Genomic DNA, 12,652 nt, shown 5'->3' with positions numbered 1-12,652 from the left:
TACATTCTATAACTATTTTATAACTATATATATATATTTGGTAGTATAACCAAGTAGTGCTAATACATAAATTCAACAAAGATGCTGTAGGATACAAGGTCAACACTTCAAAATAAATCAATTTAATTTCTATAAACTAGCAACAAATAAACAACAGAAAATAAACTAAGAAAACCATCAAAAAGAATAATATACTAAAAATAAATTCAACCCAGTTTATACAAATCTTAGATTTTTGACAAGAACAAAACATTGCTGAAATAAATCAAAGAAGACATAAATAAAAAAAGAAGACATCCTATGTTTTTTGGATTGAAAAAGATCGTTTTTAAAAATATATTTTATTGATTTCAGAGTGGAAGGGAGAGGGAGAGAGAGATATAAACATAAATGTTGAGAGAGAATCATTGATTGGCTACTTCCTGCATGCCCCACACTAGGGATCCAGCTGATCAGGAATGGAACTGTGACCTCCTGGATCATAGGTCAATGCTCAAACACTGAGACATGCTGATTGGGCAAAAAATACAATATGTTTTTTTAAATCTTTATTGTTGAAAGTATTACATATGTCCCCTTTTTCCCTCATCAACCCCCTCCAGCCCACCCCTATCCCCCACCCCAGGCCCTTACCACCCCACTGTCTATGTCCAAGGGTTATGCATATATATGTACAAGGTCTTTGGTTGATTACCACCCTCCCCCAGCTTCCCTCTTAGATTCTGCCCTTTGTTCCATGCTTCCATGCCTCTGGATCCATTCCATTCATCATTTTATTTTGTTAATTAGATTCCACACATGAGTGAGATCATATGATACTTGACTTTCTCTGACTGACTTATTTCACTTAGTATAATACTCTCCAGATTCCTCCATGCTGTCTCAGAGGGTAAGAGATTGTTCTTTTTTATTGATGCATAGTATTCATGGTATAAATATACCACAGCTTTTGTATCCACTCATCTACTGATGGGAACTTGTGCTGTTTCCAGATCTTAACTACTGTAAATTGTGCTTCTATGAACATAGGGGTGCATACCTTCTTTCTGATTGGTATTTCAGGTTTCTTAGGATATATTCCTAGAAGTGGGATCACTGAGTCAAATGGCAGTTCCATATTTAATTTTTGAAGGAATTCCATACTATTTTCCATAATGTCTGCACCTGTTTGCATTCCCACCAGCAGTGTACTAGGGTTTCCTTTTCTCTACATCTTTGCCAGCACTTGTCATATATTGATTTGTTGATGGTAGCCATTCTGACAGGTCTGAGGTGATACCTCATTGTCATTTTTATTTTCATCTCTCTGATGATCAGTGACTTTGAGCATTTTTTCCTACGTCTCTTGGTCATCTGTATATCCATTTTGGAGAAGTGTTTATTTAGGTCCTTTACCCATTTTGTAATTGGTTGGTTTATCTTAATTTGGTTAAGTTGTATGAGTTCCTGATATAGTTTGGATATTAACCTTTTATCAGATGTACTAGAGGCCCAGTGCACGAAATTCATGCACAGAGGGGGGTTGTCCCTCAGCCCAGCCTGCACCGTCTCCAATCTGGGACCCCTCGAGGGATGCCCAACTTCCTGTTTAAGCCCGATCCCTGGGATCAGGCCTAAATGGGCAGTCAGACATCCCTCTCAAATCCAAGACTGCTGGCTCCCAACCGCTCGCCTGTCTGCCTGCCTGATTTGCCCCTAACTGCTTCTGCCTGCTGACCTGATCACCCCCTAACCACTCCCCTGCCAGCCTGATCGACGCCTAACTGCTCCCCTGCCAGCCTGATTGCCCCTAACTGCCCTCCCCTGCCAGTCTGGTTGCCCCCAACGGCCCTCCCCTGCTGGCCCAGTCACCCCTAACTGCCCTCCCCTGCAGGCCTGGTTGCCCCCAACTGCCCTCTCCTGCAGGCCTGGTCTTCCCCCAACTGCCCTCCCCTGCAGGCATGGTTGCCCCCAACTTCCCTCCCCTGGAGGTCTGGTCCCCCTCAACTGCCCTCCCCTGCAGGCCTTGTCCCTCCCAACTGCCCTCCCCTACAAGCCTGGTCCCCCCCGCAGCTGCCCTCCATGCTGGCCTGGTCTCCCCCAACTGTCCTCCCTGCAAGCCTGGTCTCCCCCAACTGTCCTCCCCTGCAGGCCTGGTCACCCCCAACTGCCCTCCTCTGCTGGCCTGGTGACCCCTAACTGCCCTCCCCTGCAGGCCTGGTCACCCCCAACTGCCCTCCCCTGCAGGCATGGTTCCCCCCAACTGCCCTCCCTTGCAGGCCTGGTCCCTCCCAACTGCCCTTCCCTGCTGGCCTGATCGCCCACAACTGTCCTCCACTGCTGGCCATCTTATGGCGGCCATCTTGTGTCCACATGGGGGCAGCCATCTTTGACCACATGGGGGCAGCCATCTTGTGTGTTGGGGTGATGGTCAATTTGCATATTACTTTTATTAGATAGGATCATTGCCAAATGTGTTCTCCCATACAGTGGGATCCCTTTTCATTTATTGATGGTTTCTTTTGTTGTGCAGAAGCTTTTTATTTTGATGTGGTCACATTTTTTTATTTTCTCCTTAGTTTCCTTTGGCCTAGGAGATGTATCTGTAAACAGATTGCCATGAGAGATTTTTTTCTGCCTATGATTTCTTCTAGGGTTTTTATGGCTTCCCAACTTACATTTAAGCCTTATCCATTTTGAGTTAATTCTTGTGTATGATGTTAGTAGGAGGTCTAGTGTCATTTTTTTAACATGTATATGTTAATTTTCCAACATCATTTATTGAAGAGACTCTCTTGACTCCATTGTATGCTCTTTCCTCCTTTGTCAAATATTAATTGAGCATAATGGCTTGGGTCAATTTCAGGAGTCTCTGTTCTGTTCCATTGATCTATATGCCTGTTCTTGTTCCAGTACCAGGCTGATTTGTTTATGGTGACTTTGTAGTGTAACTTGATATCTGGTAATGTGATTCTTTCAACATTGTTATACTTTCTCAAGATTGATGCAGGGGTCTTTTGTGGTTCCATATAAATTTTTGGAGTACTTTTTTCTAGATATGTAAAATATGCTGTTGGTGTTTTAATAGGAATTGCATTGAACCTTTAGATTACCTTGAATAGTATAGACATCATTAAAATACTATAGACATCATAAAAATGTCCATACTACCCAAGGAAGTCTACAGATTCAATGCAATCATCTTCTCAGATGACAGTAGAATGAAATTAGAAATCAACTACAGTAAAAACACCCCCAAATACTCAAACACATGCAGGCTGAACAGCATGTTATTAAACAATGAATGGGTTACCAATAAGATCAAGAAAGAAATAAAAAATTTCTTGGAAACAAATGAAAACGAACATACAACATCCCAAAATCTCTAGGACACTGCAAAAGCAGTCTGGAGAGGGAAGTTCATAGCACTACAGGCCTACCTCAAACAAAACAAAACAAAACAAAACAAAACACACACACACACAACAAAAATAAATTATTTCACCCTACAACTTAAAGAACTAGAAAGAGAACAACAAGAAAAGCCCAGAGTAAGTAGAAGGAATCCTATATAATAAGAGAGGAATATGCTAATTATCCATTACACCATAATAGTCACAACCAGATCAGCAGGCTGCATCCCCACCCTCTGCTCAGGCAGCTGCCAGGCCCAGGGTAGGATAGGATACAATAGGAGGGGATAAGAAAGGAGAGGGAGAGGAAGGCAGGCCTGCATGCAGACAGGCCTAGAGGAGAAACAGAAATACAGAAAGGGAACAAGCAGGCGAGGGGCAGGATGCAGGCAGAGCGGAGTGGGGAGCCCTGCCCAGTCACCTAGTGCGGGCCTTTGGCAGGTCCCAGAATGGAGGGGTGGACGGTCCGAGGCCTTCTGGGTGGAGGCGCTCCTACTTTGCAGCAGTAGCACCTGAGCTGTGCTGGCCTCGGCCACTCTCGCTGGGCCCGGTGTCCCAGGCAGGGAATGGGAGCAGGAGAGCGGCAGGGAGGCCAGGGAAGGGGGGGCAGTGAACACCTGGCTGGTGTTGAGCCCTGGGCTGGGGTTTATGCCCCCCATAACGGAAGCTTTAAGGAGGGAAGGAGGACTCCTCGCTTTCACTCACACACACCCCTCCCTGGGCCTCCTCTCTCTCTGGCTCCATTTTCTCCGCTGCCAGGGACCGGGGTCTCCTGTGGGGGGCCCAGCCAGTACCCCAGGTCTCCCTTCAGAGCCAGGGTGAACCCCCAGGGGAGCCAGGAGATGGAGAGATGAGCAGGGGTCGGGCGGAGTGAGCAGCGACCCTGGCGAGTTTTGGGGGAAGTAACCAGGTGGGGGAGGGGCGAAACAGGGAGGGTGACTCAGGGCTCCCCCCACTATAGATGAGCAGCTGCTGGGGCTGCCCCCTCCAGGTGAGGGCCGGGGGGCCTGTGGCTGGTGGGTGGGGAGCCTGGGGGCCCTGGAGAGCCTCCTGGTGGGGGTAGTGCAGGGGTGTCCCAAGGGGCCGAGGGAAGCAAGACATCGGGGACATTCTGCAGCAGATAATGACCATCACAGACCAGAGCCTGGATGAGGCCTAGGCCAAGAAATAATCCCTAAACTGCCATCGAATGAAGCCAGCTTCCTTTAGCGTCCTGTGTGAAATCAAGGAGAAAACGGGCCTCAGCATCGGAAGCTCCCAGAAGGAGGAGCCAGTGGACCCCCAGCTTATGTGCTTGGACAACATGCTTCTGGCAGAAGGTGTGGCTGGGCCTGAGAAAGGGGAGGGGGCTCAGCGGCAGCAGCTGCAGCCGCAGCAGCTTCCAGGGGCAGCGTGTCCCCTGACAACTCCATCGAACACTCAGACTATTGCAGCAAATTTGCCTAAATTCGCCATATCTACCACTCAGAGCTGGAGAAGTATGAGCAGGCATGTAATGAGTTCAAGACCCACATCGTGAACCTGCTGAGGGATCAGAGATGCATGAGGCCTGTGGCACCCAAGGAGATGGAGCGGATGGTGAGCATCATACACCGTAAGTTCAGCGCCATCCAGATGCAGTTCAAGCAGAGCACCTGCGAGGCTGTCATGATCCTGCACTCCTGGTTCCTAGATGCCAGACAGAAACACCGGAACTTCAGCAAACAGGCTACCGAGGTCCTAAGTGAGTATTTCTATTCCCACCTGAGTAACCCGTATCTCAGTGATGAGGATAAGGAGGAGCTCGCCAAGAAGTGTGGCATCACCATCTCTCAGGTCTCCAACTGGTTTGGCAACAAGCGGATCCGCTATAAGAAAAATATCGGAAAGTTTCAAGAGGAGGCAAACATCTATGCCGTAAAGACCACCGTGTCTGTCACTCAGGGGTCCACAGCCACACCAGCTTCCCGACACCCCCTTCCTCTGCAGGCTCTGGCGGCTCTTTCAATCATTCAGGATCTGGAGACATGTTTCTGGGGATGCCCTGGCTCAACGGAGATTCCTACCCTGCTTCCCAGGTGGAATCACTCCGACACTCGATGGGCCCAGGGGGGCTACGGAGATAACCTCGGGGGAGGCCAGATGTACAGCCCTCAGGAAATGAGGGCAAACGGCGGCTGGCAGGAGGCTGTGACCCCATCCTCAGTGACGTCCCCAACAGAAGGACCAGGGAGCGTTTATTCTGACACTTACAACTTATCTCACCCCTCAGGGCCACAAAGTGACTCTTGACAAGAGGACTAAGGCATCCAGGGGACAAGCCCCAGGCACAGGAGAATCATAAGATGGAGAAAGGCAAATGGGGTCACCCTACCCCAGCCAACTCAGTGCTGGGGTTGCTGACTACATGGCAAGGAGAAGGGGGTCCCCTAAGGGGAAGGTGAGGTCTTTCTCCCCTTTTTTTCCCTTCTTTTAAATCTTTTTCTCTCCCCATTTCTTACACAGAAACACACCCAGAACCTTATCTTTCAGATCCTCTCTCTCTCATAGACACGTACACAACTATTCTGTTTCTCTCTCTCATAGATACATACACAACTATTGTTTCTCTATAGACACATATACATTCTCTCTCTCAGACACATATATGACTATTCTGTCTGTCTGTCTGTCTGTCTGTCTGTCTGTCTCTCTCTCTCTCTCTCTCTCTCTCTCTGGTTTCACCCATTCTCTCTCCCCCACCCCTTACCTGCTCTGGGATCTGTGGAGACGCCAGCCTTGCCCTATCTACCAGAGATGCCAAAAATGGGGACACAACTTCTGGACAGATGACCTGGCCATGCACCTGGGTCTCCCACTCCTTCACCTCCAGATGGCTTTATTACCTAATATAGAGCTCATCTTAAGCCAATAGAATTGCTAGGTGAAAAAAAAAAGGGGGAAGGAGGGAGGGAAGAACTTTATAAAGGAGTCAATAGACAGCAGAGTTAAAGAAGGAAAGAGGATGTATGAGTGAACTGTAGGAGCTATAATAAAAATCAAGTATAGTTGTGTACTGAGGACAGATTTTAAAAGTAGGAGTCAGAAAAGAAAAAAGATAAATGATAGTGAATATTTAGGCAGGTAGATAGATATTAAAACAGTGTAAGTAAGTAGAGAAGAATGTATGGGAAAGGTAGGATGAGAGAGAAAGAGGGAGGGAAGAAAAGTTTTAAAGGGCAGCTGGTAGAGCTTAAAAGGAGAATGGGAAGAAGGAAGAAATGGGGGAGGGAGCAAAGCAGGTCTGAGGGAGGAAGTGAAGAAAAAAATAAGGTGGGAAGGAAGGAAAAGGAGAGGGAGGGGTGGTGGAATAAAGATAAAGGAAAGGAGGAATGTGGGGAGGGAGGGGGGTAGGAGAAAGATGGGAAGAAGGATGATGGAACAGAAGTAGGAAATAAGGAGGAAAGAAAAGTTTATAAATGATGAGTCAGTAGGAAAAAGTGTTACATAAAAGAGAGAGAAAAATTGTGTGAGAGGGAGAAACCAATAAGGAAGTCAAATACAATTGTGTGTGAAGGGGATAAGATTAAAAAAGAAAGTTAATAGGGGGGACCAGGCCAGCAGGGGAGGGCAGTTAGGGGGATCAGGCAGGCAGGCATGCAGAGTGGTTAGGGCAGGCAGGCAGGTGAGCGGTTAGGAGCCAGAGGTCTCGGATTGCAAGAGGGATGTCCAACTGCCAGGGATCAGGCCTAAAGTGGCAGTTGGACATCCCCCGAGGACTCCTGTATTGGAGAGGGGTCTTCTAGTGAAATAATAAAAACCAGAGCAGAAATAAATGACATAGAGACTAAAAAAATACTACAAAAAATCAATGAAACTAAGAGCTGGTTTTTTGAAAGGATAAACAAGATTGATAAATGGTTAGACAGACTCATCAAGAAACAAAGAGAGAGGATCCAAATAAATAAAATCAGAAACAAAAGTAAAGAAGTGACTACTGACACCACAGAAGTACAAAGGTTTGTAAGAAAATACCATGAGCAACTATATGTCAACAAGCTGGACAATGTGGATGAAATGGACAAATTCCTAGAAATATTCAATCCCCCAAAACTGAATCAGGAAGAATCATAAAATCTGAATAGGCCAATAACAACTGATGAAATCGAAGCAGTAATCAAAACACTTGAAGCCAACAAATGCCCTTGTCTGGATGGCTTCACAGGGGAGTTTTACCAAACATTCAAAGAAGAACTAATACCTATACTCCTAAAACTATTCTAAAATATACAATGGGGAGGAACACTTCCAAGCCCTTTTTATGAAGCTAGCATTATCCTAATTCCAAAACCAGATAAAGACACTACAAAGAAAGAGAATTACAGGCCAATATCCCTGATGAACACAGATACTAAAATCCTCAACAAAATATTAGCAAGTCGGATCCATTAATATATTAAAAAGATCATACACCATGACAAAGTTGGACTTATTTCAGGGATGCAAGGATGGTACAATATTATCAAATCAATAAATGTGACACATCACATTAACAAAATGAAATACAAAAATCACATGATCATATCAATAGATGCAGAAAAAGCATTCGACAAAATCCAACACTGATTTTTGATAAAAACTCTCAGCAAAGTGGGAATAGAGGGAGCATATCTCAACAGGATAAAGGCCATATATGACAAACCTATAGCGAATATCATACTCAATGGACAAAATAAACTGATGAACAAAATAGATTTAGAGACATAGAAGCATGGAACAGACTGCAGAATCTCAGAGGGAAGGCAGGGGAGGGTGGGTGGGTGAGAAGAGATCAACTAAAGAACTTGTATGCATATATGCATAACCCATGATCACAGACAATAGGGTGCTGAAGGCCTGAGGCTGGGGGCAGGGGCGGACTGGAGGGGTGTCAATTGGGGAAATGGGCATATGTAATACTTTCAACAATAAATAATTATTTAAAAATAATAATAACAAATAATGAAAAAAAAGTTCATACACCATGACCATGTGGGATTTATTTCAGGAATGCAAGGCTGGTACAATATTCACAAATTAATAAATGTGATATATCACATAAACAAACTGAGTGATAAAAACCACATGGTCATATCAATAGGTGCAGAAAAATCATTCTCCAAAATCCTACATCAATTTTTGATAAAAACTCTTGGCAAAGTGGGAATAGAGGGAGTATACCTCAACATGATAAAGGCCTTATTTTTATTGCTATCCAAGGGGAAGGGAGATGGAGAGATAGTAACATCAGTGATGAGAGAGAATCATTGATTAGCTGCCTTCTGCCCACTCCCTACTGGGGATTGAGCCCACAACCTGGGGAATATGTCCTGACCAGGAATTGAACCGTGGCCTCCTGGTTTATAGGTTGATGCTCAACCACTGAGCCACACCAGCTGGGAAGATTATGTATTTTTTTAATATCATGCTTCCAATAACACATCATTGTAGTTGTGTCTATTTTTACTAGATTTGTTTTTTTTAATTTATTTTATTTTTAACATTATTTTTATTGTTGACACTATTACAGATGTGCCCATCCCCACCCCACCCCTTTACTCACATCCAACAAGTCCCTGTGCCCCCTTCCCTCTGGCCATCACCTCACTGTTGTCTGTGTCTATGGGTTATGCATATATGTTCTTTGGTTGATATCTTCACCTTCTTTCATCCAGCTCTTCCCCCTACCCCCCCACACACATAGCTGTCTGTTTCTTGTAGAGTTATGAATGAATTATGCACCACTATTACCATATTAAAGAATCAAACTTGGACTATATATTTACAATTACCAGTGAGTTTTATACTACCTTCTCATGTTCTTATAATATTATTAGCATTCTTTTACTTCCTTTCAAATAAATTCTTTAGCATTTCTTGTAAGGCAGGTCTAGTAGTGGTAAATTCCGTCAGTGTTTATTTGTTCAATTTTTGTTGGGGAGAGGATTCCCTTGTATGTAACTTGTCTCTTTTCAATGGCTATTTTTAAAAGTCTTTCTTTGAGTCTTACTTTTGACAATTTAATTATAATGTGTCTCAGTAGTCTTTTTCTGGTTCAACCATTTTGGGATCCTTTGGGGTCATGCCCCTTGGGACTGAATATTCATTTATGTCCCCAGGTTTGATAAGTTTTCAGTCATTATTGGTTTAAATATACTTTCTGTCCCTTTTTCTTTTTTTATTCTAGAATTCCCACGATCCACATATTTTTCTTTTGATTTTGTCTCATAAGTCCTGTAGGTTCCCTTCACTGTTTTTTATTCTTTTTGTTGTTGTTGCTCTGACTAGGTAATTTCAAATGTTATCTCTTCTAGGCAGTTGACTTTTCTGCATGGTTTAATTGGCTTTTGAAGTTCTCTATTGAATTCCTCAGTGCAGCGTTGCATTTTCAACTCTAGAATTTCTGATTAGTTCTTTTTGGTAGTTTCCATTTATTTGTTGAAATCAGTTTGTGCATTATTTTTTAATTTTTTTTTATTTTTGTTTCTTTATTTTTTTAAAATTTTTTATTAAGGTATTATATGTGTACATATGTTACCATTGCCCCCTCCCACCCCACTCCCATACATGCCCTCACCCCCCAATGTTTTGCATCCATTGGTTACTCTTATATGCATGCATATAAGTCCTTCAGTTGATCTCTTATTTCCCCCACATCTCCCTAACCTTCCCGCTATAATTTGACAGTCTGTTTGATGCTTTACTGCCTCTGTATCTTTTTGTTCATCAGTTTATAATGTTTTTCATTATCCCCAAATGAGTGAGATCATGTGGTATTTTTCTTTCATTGACTGGCTTATTTCACTTAGCATAATGTTCTCTAATTCCATCCAGGTGCCTACAAATGGTAATAATTCCTTCTTTTTTTTATGGCAGCATAGTATTCCATTGTGTAGATGTACAATAGTTTTCTGATCAGTCATCTGTTGATGGGCACCTAGGCTGTTTCCAAATCTTAGCTATTGTAAATTGTGCTGCTATGAACATAGGGGTGCATATATCCTTTCTGATTGGTGTTTCTAGTTTCTTAGGATATATTTCTAGGAGTGGGATTACTGGGTCAAATGGGAGTTCCATTTTCAGTTTTTTGAGGAAACTCCATACTGTTCTCCACAGTGGCTGCACCAGTCTGCATTCCCACCAGCAGTGCACGAGGGTTCCTTTTTCTCCGCATCCTTGCCAACACTTGTCGTTTGTTGATTTGTTGATGATAGCCATTCTGACAGGTGTGAGATGGTATCGCATTGTCGTTTTGATTTGCATCTCTCGGATAATTAGTGACTTGGAGCATGTTTTCATGTGTCTCTTGGCCTCCTTCTGTCTTCTTTCGAGAAGATTCTATTTAGGTCCGTTGCCCATTTTTTTATTGGATCATTTATCTTCCTTTTATTAAGTTGTATAAGGTGCCAGTAGATGTTGGAGATTAAACCTTTATCAGTGATAACATTTGCAAATATGTTCTCCCATACAGTGGGGTTTCTAGTTGTTTTGTTGATGGTTTCTTTTGCTGTGAAAAAGCTTTTTATTTTGATGTAGTCCCATTTGTTTATTTTCTCTTTGGCTTCCATTGCCCTAGGGGCAGTATCAGTGAAGAAGTTCCTTCGGCATATGTCTGAGATTTCTCTGCCTGTGGATTCCTCTAGTATTTTTATGGTTTCCTGTTTTATATTTAAGTCCTGTATCCATTTTGAGTTTATTTTTGTGTATGGTGTAAGTTGGTGATCTAGTTTCATTTTTTTGCATGTATCTGTCCAATTTTCCCAACACCATTTATTGAAGAGACTGTCTTGACTCCATTGTATGTTCATGCCTCCTTTGTCAAATATTAATTGCACATAGTGGTTTGGGTCGATATCTGGATTCTCTATTCTATACCATTGATCTATATGTCTGTTCTTGTGCCAGTACCAGGCTCTTTTGAGAACAGTGGCTTTGTAATACAGCTTGAAATCTGGTATTGAGATCCCTTCTACTTTATTCTTCTTTCTCAGGATTGCTGTGGCTATTTGGGGTCTTTTTTTTTATTCCACATGAATTTTTGGGGAGTTCTTTCTAGGTCTGTGAAATATGCTGTTGGTATTTTAATGGGGAGTGCATTGAATCTATAGATTGCTTTGGGTAGTATGGACATTTTAATGATGTTGATTCTACCAATCCATGAACATGGTATGTTCTTCCATCTGTTTACATCTTCCTCTATCTCTTTTTTCAGTGTTCTGTAGTTTTCCGTGTATAGGTCTTTTACCTCCTTAGTTAAGTTTATTCTTAGGTATCTTAATTTTTTTGGTATGATGGTAAATGGGATTGCTTTTTTAGTCTCTCTTTCTTTAAGTTCCCTATTGCTGTATAGAAATGCCATAGATTTTTTGGCGTTAGTTGTGTATCCTGCTACATTGCCGAATTCATTTATTAAGTCTTAGTTTATTGATGGAGTCTTTCGGGTTTTTTATGTACAATATCATGTCATCTGCAAATAAGGACAGCTTTACTTCTTCTTTTCCAATTTGAATGCCTTTTATTTTTGTTCTTCTTGTCTAATTGCAATGGCTAATACTTCCAGTACTAGGTCAAACAGGAGTGGTGTGAGTGGTGTCTTGTTCCTGTTCTTAGGGAAAATGGTTTTAGTTTTTGCCCATTGAGTATGATGTTAGCTGTGGGTTTGTCATATATAGCTTTTATTATGTTGAGGTATGATCCTTCTATTCCCACCTTGTTGAGAGTTTTTATCAAGAAAGGGTGTTGAATTTTGTCAAATGCTTTTTCTGCATCAATTGATATGACTATGTGATTTTTATCTCTCAATTTGTTTATGTGATGTATCACATTTATTGATTTGCGGATATTGTACCATCCTTGCATTCCTGGGATAAACCCTACTTGGTCATGGTGTATGATCTTTCTGATGTACTGCTGGATCCGATTTGCTAGAATTTTGTTGAGGATTTTGGCATCTACATTCATGAGGGATATTGGCCTGTAATTCTCCTTCATTGTGTTGTCTTTATCTGGTTTTGGTATTAGGGTGATGCTGGCTTCATAGAAAGAGCTTGGAAGTGTTCCTTCCTCTTGAATTTTTTGGAATAGTCTGAGGAGGATAGGTTTTAGTTCTTCCTTGAATGTTTGATAAAACTCTCCTGTGAAGCTGTCTGGCCCCGGGCTTTTGTTGGCCAGAAGCTTTTTGATGACTGCTTCAATTTCTTCCATAGTTATTGGCCTATTGAGATGTTTAGATTCTTCCTGATTGAGTTTTGGAAGGTTGTATT

The 12,652-nt window shown here is 42.6% G+C and overlaps 1 protein-coding gene and 1 pseudogene across 2 annotated transcripts in view; both read left to right on the top strand.

The window, feature by feature from the left end:
• LOC308239277 (vascular endothelial growth factor receptor kdr-like) overlaps positions 1-12,652 on the top strand; it is a gene marked incomplete at both ends in the record, with an annotated part of 686,009 nt that overhangs the window by 599,686 nt on the left and 73,671 nt on the right. The gene's annotated exons all lie outside the window — the stretch shown is intronic.
• Positions 4,489-5,663, top strand: LOC308239429 (pre-B-cell leukemia transcription factor 2-like; annotated as a pseudogene). The gene has a single exon. The product of its transcript is annotated as a pre-B-cell leukemia transcription factor 2-like (transcript).

This window comes from Plecotus auritus (genome assembly GCF_963455305.1).
Source record: "Plecotus auritus genome assembly, chromosome: X".
Classification (NCBI taxonomy): domain Eukaryota; kingdom Metazoa; phylum Chordata; class Mammalia; order Chiroptera; family Vespertilionidae; genus Plecotus; species Plecotus auritus.
Note: the sequence above shows the minus strand (reverse complement) of the source record. Positions and strands in the feature narration are given on the sequence as shown.